General features: G+C 45.0%; 1 pseudogene; it reads left to right on the top strand.

Moving 5' to 3' along the window:
* The first annotated feature begins 1,166 nt into the window (after window positions 1–1,166).
* LOC142578019 (uncharacterized) lies at window positions 1,167–2,320 on the top strand (annotated as a pseudogene).
* The last annotated feature ends 8,564 nt before the right edge of the window (window positions 2,321–10,884 follow it).

The following is a 10,884-nucleotide window of genomic DNA, read 5'->3' on the forward strand; positions in this document are numbered from 1 at the left end:
AAACTTGATTGAATAAGGCTGGTACTTCAGCCAGAGGAATGTAGATTGAAATTTTCGCGGTAAATCGGCCATCACACAATTAAAGAGAAACAGACTTGACACAATGCCTTGTGGCTCTCCATGATTTATAATATTCGAGGAACTTTTGCTTCGCTTGTTGGAATAAATATGTATCTGCCGTTCGGGAAGTTGGATATCCACCGTAGTTTTAGCCGATGTCCTCCATGTCCAGCGGGCCACACAATATATATATATATATATATATATATATATATATATATATATATATATATATATATATATATATATACATACATATACATGACTGACTGTTTCGAAGCCTCGTTTGATGTCTAAAAATGCTATCGCGACATTTACCCTAGCTAGTTCGGTTACACCATAGGTAACGTTATCCCAACTTTCATCCATCGCTCATCGCCGCCCTCAAAATAATGTAATGTGATCGTTAAGTGCTTGTGCTTGCTCACAAACCATTGTAGGCTAGTGCCGATGATTTTCTCCATGACGTTGTATAAGCAGCTCTTCAGATTCACAAGACGAAAAGACTCAAGAGGAAGAAGTGTTTTGTTTGGTTTTAAATGGGTATTACACGTGCCGTTTTCCAAGAGTCAGGGACAGGCTCCTCTTTCCAGAAGGCATTGAGTAATTCTAAAAGTGCCAATCGGCCATTAGAATCCATGTTTTACAAGACACCGTATGTAATAATATCTGGAGCTGCAAGGTCTTTATATTACAAGACGCAAGCGCAAGCGCGCAAGCTCGGTGACTGCACCACAGCGCAGCCGCCTAATCCGCTTACCTCTGCGATGCAGACGACCGTCCTCGCATTTGCCAGCCTGCTGCTGCCGTCCCTGACAGGCCTGTCTACGGGGGCGTCATCGGTGTGCGCACTGCCGTACACTGGAGGTGACCCTGGCTCCTGCCATCCACCGCCCGGCGAGTGCTCGTCCCTACTGGATGTGCCGCCAGAGGAGCTGCACACACCGGAAATCAAAGTACCATGGATGGCCACATCGACATCAGCAACAATGCCAACATGTATAAAAGAGCTTCACCCGCTGACACCGCTTCGTGGGCTCGGTGACTGCACCACAGCGCAGCCGCCTAATCCGCTTACCTCTGCGATGCAGACGACCGTCCTCGCATTTGCCAGCCTGCTGCTGCCGTCCCTGACAGGCCTGTCTACGGGGGCGTCATCGGTGTGCGCACTGCCGTACACTGGAGGTGACCCTGGCTCCTGCCATCCACCGCCCGGCGAGTGCTCGTCCCTACTGGATGTGCCGCCAGAGGAGCTGCACACACCGGAAATCACAGTACCATGGATGGCCACATCGACATCAGCAACAATGCCAACATGTATAAAAGAGCTTCACCCGCTGACACCGCTTCGTGGGCTCGGTGACTGCACCACAGCGCAGCCGCCTAATCCGCTTACCTTTGCGATGCAGGTCAGTACATCATATGCCCTCTTCGCTAAAAAATCCAGTAATTATATTTTGGTGCAGTTTCCGAGCCCGCACTGCTGTGTTGCCATTGCCGTTGAGTGTGCTCACGTAATTCATTCCTTGCTCATGCTATCAGGTGATGTTGAGACTAACCCTGGTCCTGAGGGCAACGCTGCTGTACTCGCTGAACTACAGAAGCTAAACGCGGGACAGACCCTGTTGATTACCGAAATACAGGGCCTCAAAACACAGCTGAACACAACAGACCAAACCATAGCAAGCCTAGACAAACGAATGGCCGATCTCGAAACGCATTACCAAACACTTCTTCACCTCAGAAACGATATTGAAATACTGCAGTCAACCACAATCGACCAAGCTAAAAAGATTAAAGAACTAGAAACACGCCTGGATGACGCGGAAAACCAATCACGTCGGAATAACCTTATTTTCTATGGCATCCCTGACCCTGCTAGCGCTGAAACATGGGCTGAGTCAGAAAAACTAGTCATTGATGTTTGCCGCAAAAATCTTGATATAACCTTGGAACCTAACGACATTGAAAGAGCGCATCGCCTCGGAAATCATTCAGCCGACCGAATTCGTCCCGTAATCGTAAAATTCCTATCTCATAAAACCAAAGACGCACTGTTATCCAATGGCGTAAATTGAAAGACACAAACTACAGTATTGGAGAGGACTTCTCCCGCACCGTTCGGCACGCGCGTAAACAGTTACTAGTGTTTGCCAAAGCCAATTCCAACAAGTACTCCTTGCGCTTCAAAACCCTGCACATCGGCTCAAAACGCTATGTATTTGACGCATCATCCCAAGCCGTTAAGGAAATAACATAGCAATTGCCCCGTCACAAAACTTTAACAAATCGTCGACCCGCTCCACCGCACAATGTTCTCTCGTTTTCGATAATATTCACTAACATCCGTAGTCTTCTTCCAAAGCGCGAACTCATATCAAACATCATGTCGTCATCCGGGAGCAACATACTAATACTAACAGAAACTTGGCTCAATAGTGATGTAACGGATACGGAAATTTTGGCCGATTTACCCAACTTCGAAGTGTATCGAAACGATCGAAAAGGCAAACGGGGGGGCGGTGTTCTCGTTGCCATTCATCGAGGCATATCATGCTCTGTTGTTGACGTCGCATCCGACATTGAAGCCATATGGCTCATCTGTCGCGCTCCCCCCGTAACAGTTCTGCTTGGCGTTTGCTACAGGCCCCCCCAGACTAATCCAGACTTCCCACGTCATCTGAACAACATCCTTCATAAACTTGTTTTCACATATCCAAATGCCCGTATTCTTCTTTTTGGTGATTATAATTACCCGGATATTGATTGGCAGAACATAGCTAGTTCCACAATAACGTGTCATGCAGAGGCGAAGAACTTCATCGATGTCTGTTTAAATTTTAACCTCACTCAATTAATTTCCCAACCAACCCGTGTCTCACGAGAATCAGCAAACACGCTCGACCTGATACTAACAAGCAGCCCCGAGAATGTATCATCCATCAATTACCTTCCTGAAATCAGCGATCACAAAGTCATGCATGCTTTATTCTCATTTACCTCGACTCAAAAACAGACATCCGATAAAACGATACAACTCTACGATAAGGGTAACTATAATGCAATAACTGAAGAACTTAACACCTTTTTTCCTGGATACGTATCCGCATTTCACACTCGCTCAATTCATGAAAACTGGCTGATATTCAAGAACAAATTAAATCATCTCACTAATATGTTCGTACCAAGGATTACCTTTCATACTAATCGCAATAAACCATGGTTTACCCAGCACTTAAAACGACTCGAAAACAAAAAGAAACGATTGTTTCGTACCGCCAAACGAAACGACACGCCTGCCGCATGGGTAAAATACTTCGAGGCCGAAAAATCATACCTACTTTCTGTTCGTAACGCCAAATACTCATTTTATCACAATGACTTACCAAACTTACTTATAAGAAACCCCAAGCAATTCTGGCAAGTTTTAAACCCATCACATCCTCCCGATATTAAACTGACGAATTATTCAAATGAAGCGATGACTGACCATGAATGCGCAGAATTATTTAACCATGCATTCACATCTGTGTTCTCTACCGAACTCGACGCACCTTCACAATTACCACCCTTTAACTTAGAAACCCCCATGCCGGCAGTCACGTTCGTCGAAGAAGGCATTTCATCCATAATTCATAATATGAAACTTTCATCATCAGCTGGTATGGACCTGATTAATTCAAAACTATTGAAAAATGTGGAATCAATTTGTGCATCATATTTATGTCTCATTTTCTCACAGTCACTCTCCTCAGGAATTTTGCCTCTTGATTGGAAAACGGGGAAGGTCGTTCCAGTCTACAAATCAGGTAACAGAGACGTGCCCTTGAATTACCGCCCCATTTCATTGACTAGTGTGCCTTGTAAAATCATGGAACATGTCATCTACTCACAAATCGTAAACTTCTTGGACCAAAACCATTTTTTTCACCCTTCACAACATGGGTTTCGTAAGGGCCTCTCTTGCGAAACCCAACTAGCGCTTTTCCTTCACGACTTGCACACTAATCTAGACCGTAATATGCAGACCGACGCCACCTTTCTTGATTTCGCTAAAGCTTTTGACAAGGTTCCCCACCGCCGGCTATTACTAAAACTCTCAAAGCTGAACTTACCCCCTAATATTCTCAAATGGATTGAAGAATTCCTAACTAACCGTTCTCAGTCAGTCTATCTTAACGGCCATCTGTCTACATCTCTCCCAGTTACTTCAGGCGTCCCACAAGGTTCTGTCCTGGGTCCCCTCCTATTCTTAATATATATTAACGACTTGCCCCTGCATGTTTCCTGTAATATTCGAATTTTCGCAGATGATTGTGTTATTTACCGCACCATTAATAACTGTCACGATCAATACACTCTTCAGACAGAGCTTAACAACGTACTAAATTGGTGTAATAACTGGCTAATGTCCCTCAATCCTAGTAAATGTAAACTCATGTCCTTCACTCGTCGTCACAATCCATATCTCTTTCATTATTTAATTTCTAACACACAGATTGAGCAAGTACAATCATATAAATATCTAGGAGTCACCCTCTCTTCTAATCTATCATGGCAGGTTCATATCGGTAACATCATTTCAGCATCAAACAAAACACTCGGTTTTCTAAAACGTCACCTTCGTCTTGCCCCACCACGTGTTAAATTGCTCGCGTATAAATCACTTATAAGACCCAAATTAGAATATGCATCCCCCATCTGGAGCCCACATCAAGCATATCTAATCACCGCGTTGGAAGCTGTGCAGAATCGTGCTGCCCGATTCATTCATTCCTCATACTCGTATGACGTCAGTGTTTCATCCTTGAAAGCTACATCCGGACTGTCACCCCTCTCTTTTCGTCGTCGCATTGCTAGCCTCACCCTTTATCACAAATTCTTTTATTCTCCTCTCAATCAAGCACCGTATGTCACCGCCGCATCACGCATATCTCACCGCACCAGTCATCCCCTTCAAGTTGCCCGCCCACTATCACGTACTACTACGTTTTCAGCTTCGTTATTTCTTCGAGCAGCCACGGACTGGAACGGCCTACCCCATGACATCGTCGCCATCGCTTCAACACCTGCTTTTCAAGAACGCGTAACAGATCACCTTCAATGTTAAATCACCATGACTGTTTTGTTTTCCTCACTACAAATGTAATCCCACCCCTTATGTAACACCCCCTGAAATGGGGGCCTTTAAGGAATAAAACTGAACTGAACTGATAATGGAGAATCTTTATTCTAACTGTTCATACTGCGACTGAAAACATGCGAGAACTTTTTGTTTTGCCATTTCAACTGAACATTGAAACTCAGCACTAGTAATAGATACATTTGCTCTAATTATAACTTTGCAGAATTTCTAAGCAATCACTAATGCTGAAGTATCGTTGGCTAGAGCGGGAGCAATAAATAGTTGTGTATGAACAGGCCCGCTTATAGCGCAAATAGTTATCCGTACTCGTGGAACGTGTGTCAAAGGAGACAGTGTGTCGTGATATTCGCGCCATCTTTTTTTCCCTAATTTTTGTAGCCATCTCAGCACGACAGTGCACTGGCTGGTAATTTCTATATGTTTCTATTTTTCAACTCTCGCCTTAAGCTCTTTCTGCTGTTCCTCTTACAGTTGTTACTCTGACGCACTCGCACTTACACTCACACTCCCTTACACTCAGTTACATCAGTTACAGTCACATATGATGTGTACTCGACAGGAATGGGCACTTGTTTCGTAGATATTTGTATTGCCTCCTGTATCACTGATGTGAGTTTCGCTACGTCAGCTTCAGTATCTACTTCACTCGACAAGTATGGACGAATAAGCTGCCAGTTTGTTATAACCGCGTATAATTCGTTCCGCAGCACTTTTTAATCGCGTATCTGATAGTGATAGGAACGCGATAGTATTCAAAGATCCCTGACTGCTTCTCATGCTTTCCGGCCACTGGAGCGTTTACCGGAAAACGCTGGCCGCGAATGCTACGCACGAAGGCGGGCTTTCTGATAGAAACGCGGCCCCTTGCGTGGGCCGCGAGGCATCGGAGGGGAGCGCAATCTGGTGGTATTGCAAGGAACCTTGCGTGCCGCTCCTAGGCCCCCGAGTGACTCACGCGCCCGTGCGCGAAATCGGCAGATAGCGTGTCTGGCCTATGTGTGGTATAAACGCTGGACAAGGGGCTTTTTTTGAGTTTTCGCGTAACAAAATTATGTTTTCTCGTATAGTGAAATTACAATCCGACACTATGATGTCTGTAGGTTGTGTGTAAGTCGTACTTTACGATTTTTCTGCGTATTTTAGCTTGAGAAATACAATTAGTTCAGTACCTTCCTTGCGCCACAGGGAGTGCCTGGATTTGGTTGTTTCGAAAATCTTTTAATGACATCCGACGCCGTTTCTTCTGCGACACGGGGCCGTTAACGTTATGGCTTTAATATCTGGAATTATCATCTCTGGTATGTCCCTTTCTTCTGTACTTTCCCAGTCTATTGGCTTCGTTGTGTTACCAGGGCCCAAATAAATGCAGTTATATGGAAGACTCACGCTTAGAGTAAACAAGAAAATTTTAAGCTGTTTACTAAGCGCAACATTGGCAGCTTATCATTTGGTAAATATGGTGCTAAACTTTATAAAATGAGCTTTGGAAAACGCCCCTCGACAGTTTGTCGCCAATTGTCGTGTCTTCTAGCTTCACAAAAAAAGGCTCACAGTAAACACTAATCCACTTACACAACCCTCGCTGGATTCCAGACACTAACTCAACGTCCTGGTCACTCCTAATCCTTGTAACAATCCAAAGGCGTACACAAGGACCGTGCTAAGTAAACCCCGTGTTTTCTATGTATAGTGTAAGCAGTGGTTTATAGCTCTGGATTTCTTTCAGACCCACCCTGCTAAGTCTCTCTATGCTTCTTCGAACCACTGAACAGTACGCCCACTTCTCAGTTTCATGTCATCACTTTATTTCCCTCACCAGTGTTACGGCTAACTTGTATATATATGCGCGTGGTTAAAGACACTAATTATTAGAGAGCCTTGCCGAGAGAAATAGTTGTCCCTGCGCCACAGAGCTGATGTAAAATCCTCGTACATTACACAGGCGCCTGCACATGAAGGGAAGGTGCAGAGAGAACAAAAGGGAGGCACGAAAGCTGTAGCTTCTTCTAACAAGCTGTCAATGCCATCAGGTGCGTCTGCGGTGAATGTTTTTAATTAAAGATGGAATCTTCGGGAAGGGTGGGTTGGCTGACGTACCTATAACACTACGCCACCCGCTAATGACATGCAGAAATTCAGGCAATTTACGCTTTGGCCAGGAAAGCAAAAACTTTTCAGCCATACTAAATTGCCGGTAAGTGGCCGTAAGAAAGGACGACAAGCCCTTGTCTCAAATTTCTCCAACCCGCCCACTGTCTTTTGCAGCGACATGGTGCTCGCAAAACTGCACCCTAGATGGGGAATATGCCGACGGGCGGCGATTCAAGCTATCGCGTGTGAGATGCAAGAAGACTAGCAACATGAGTAATGCTTTGAATCTATGTGCGAGGCCTGCGTCCACGAGCAATATAGAAATTGTTAATACGAAGAAGATAAATGAAAAAAAATCTATTAAGCATCTCGTTAAGATACGACGCTATGGCTTAATGACGAAATAGCCTGTGCTACACAGTTTGGCACTTAATGTGTTACATAAATTTTGCGATGCTTCATTGATGTGCGCTATGCAGTAATTGTCTTCAGCGTAAGTGAATACCATGGGCATAGATGGAGTGTTCAAGTTGTTATGCCATAAAAATTATATCGCGAAACCTCGTGTTTGAACAAATTGCTGCTCTTTCAAATTCCTGTTGGTTTACACAAATGAAATTATGAGAATTTGCATACTGTGTTTGTGAAATATGTAAACTACTTGCATTTTTATATTAGAAGGCACACCCACGATGACTGAATAGCGACTTGTTATTTAGCCAAATTAAATTGGCTACATATAGCTCATCCACAGAAGATATCAACATGTTAATGCAAAATGAGTACACACGAGTCCAGTACCACATTATGGTTCTTATCTTGAAGCGGTTCGATGAAACAAAGGCCGTTGACGGCAAATACGCAACTCCGGAATCACTAACACTACAGAATCATCCAGCTGGTAAACTGTTCCGTCAGCAAGCAGTATTTTTCTTTCATAGGAATGGGAGGCAAAGTCAAAGTTAGCGTTGCCTCGCGCCTGGTCTATAAAGTGTACCAAATTGTAGCAGACATGTTTTGAGGCATATGGCACCTCATGTACTGGGTATATAACAATTCTTCATCACGACTTATTCTGATTCCATATTTTCGGCGGGAAATATATATTTCCGCAATGTAATAGCGTCGTGCACAATTTGTTTTTTTGGTAAGGAGTGCCCTTCCTTGCACTACTTTAGCGGGTCTGAAAACGAAGACACGCGAGAAAAACTTATAATTGTGCGAAAGCCTTTGATGTCCCATGAGGCAGAAATCCGGCGTGATGAAGCGATGATACCAAATTATCTCATCGTCATCAGTGACGTAATCAGCGTCATATAAGACATAAGTAGTAATATTGAAGATGGTAAATGGCATACCAACATTAATTAGATAGGTAAATCATGTCAACTAAAGCGAAATAAAGTTGTATAACGTTAATTGAAGGAATTACGGTGAATTAGGTAAAGTAAATTGTATTAAAGTTAGAATTAGGTAGATTTAGGTGACTTAAAATATGATAAAGTGAATTGATGTGAAGTAAAATGAATGAATGTGAATTACAAGGGTGTATAGTGGAATAAGGCACGTTAAGGTTGGTACAAATGACAGCAAAGTGGATTAAAAGGGATTAAGTTTGGTGCAAATTAGAGCAATGTTGGACAAAAGTGGATTAATGTAGAGTTGTCAAGAACAACTGACATTGTGTGATGTCGCGTATCATGGACGTAACAAATTCTTTAAATAATTCACAATGCACTCACATTCACATCAGGTAAGGATAGTTAAGTGACTCGATATCCTTTATTTACAAAAAAATTACTGTGTCCCAATTTATGACGTCATGTATGCAGGAGCTGAAATGTGCATCGTATCAGTCATCGCATGGATGAGGCTACCTATGGTTACCATACTGTAGTGTATCAATAAAATCCTATAAGCTGCCTTCTCCAAAAGCTGCGTAAATCTGCTTAATATTTCAGCAGGTGTTAAAGTAAGTAAATATTAACTGGTCATTACGATGCTCCCAAATACGAAATTTGAGCGCTTCTCTATACGTGTTTTCATTTTGGGTGTCAATATCGACACGCGTACTTGTTTGTCTTTATCGGGCGACACGTTTCACCGCCAAACGAATGTTATCGCGCAGCGCAGGACGCGCCTGCATGCATCGGAAGTTTCTGGAATGTTATAGATGCTTCCATCCGCTGTCTTGGACCGAACCTTGCGTAATCTTATTGCATGTGTGCGCGACGCAAATAATCTCGAGATTTGTGGAGGGCACGCGGGTCCCAGCGATTACTCTGGAACGTTCGACGACTGATGTATAAAACCCGACGCGCTTGACCCGCTGATCAGATCTTTGACGATCGCCGACCGTGTTCGCCGCGGTCGTTGTGCTATAAGTGTAGCCTGTTTTGTGGGCACAGGTTCACCCAATAAAAGTTATTTTTGTCTTTCACAGTATTGCTACTGTGTTCTTCAACGTCAGCACCACGTGACATCTTGTGGAGGTGCTTTATGTTCATGTGCCGGACGCCCCCGACAAGCCGTAATCCAAGCCCGGACCCCGAAGACAACACTAACGTCGTCCCGGAACATCGAGCATGCCGCCGGCAACAGCAGCTGGCCCCGGAACATGGTCGTCTACCAGATAAGACAAAGAAGACAGTCAAAGAAGATCGTCAAGACACGACCAAAAAGAGATCCCCAATGGCAGCGGCAGCGGCCCCAATAATTCTGAAGCACCCCAGGGGACCACCGACGTTCCGCGGTTCCACATCTGAGGACCCGGAAAGCTGGCTGGACACGTATGAGAGGGTCGCTACGTTTAACAGCTGGGTCAGTGACGACAAGCTGCGACATGCCTATTTCGAATTGTAGGACGCCGCCAGGGCTTGGTTCGAAAATTGAGAAGCTACCTTGACAACGTGGGACCTGTTTCGAAGCGGCTTCCTGCAAATATTTACAAGCATCATGCGAAAAGAGCGAGCCCAAGCTCTATTAGAGACCAGAGCGCCGCTGCCAAATGAGACGATCGCTATCTTCACTGAGGAAATGTTCCGCCACACCAACCCTGAAATGTCCGAGGAGAACAAAGTCCTCCTACTGATGCGTGATGTAAAGGAGGAACTGTTCGTCGGAATAGTAAGAAGCCCATCGAAGACCGTCGACGAGTTTCTTCGTGAGGCGACGAGCATCGAGAAGACACACGATATGCGGAATCGGCAATTCGACCGCGGCACCAAGCTAACAAACTATGCCGCAGTTCAATCACTGGCCACCGACGACCTGCGCGAGACCATCAGGGCAGTCGTACGAGAGGAGCTTCAAAAGATCTTCCCTTCATCACAGCCTCAAGTGGCTTCGCTTGCCGAAGCCGTACGTGAGGAGCTCCAACAACTCGGAGTAGCCCCTGAATCGCCGCAGCCTCAGCCGCAAGCGATGACATACACCGCTGTAGCCCGCCGTCACGTCCCTCCTCCGTGCCCATGGCAGGGCCCAGTGACGACACAGTTCTGTCGTCCGCGACCGCCCCGGCCGGCACCACGCCAACCCGCAACCCCACGTGGCATTCCAAGGAAGACATTACTTTTGGCGCGCCCCCG

Source organism: Dermacentor variabilis, chromosome 4, assembly GCF_050947875.1.
Source record: "Dermacentor variabilis isolate Ectoservices chromosome 4, ASM5094787v1, whole genome shotgun sequence".
NCBI classification, from domain to species: domain Eukaryota; kingdom Metazoa; phylum Arthropoda; class Arachnida; order Ixodida; family Ixodidae; genus Dermacentor; species Dermacentor variabilis.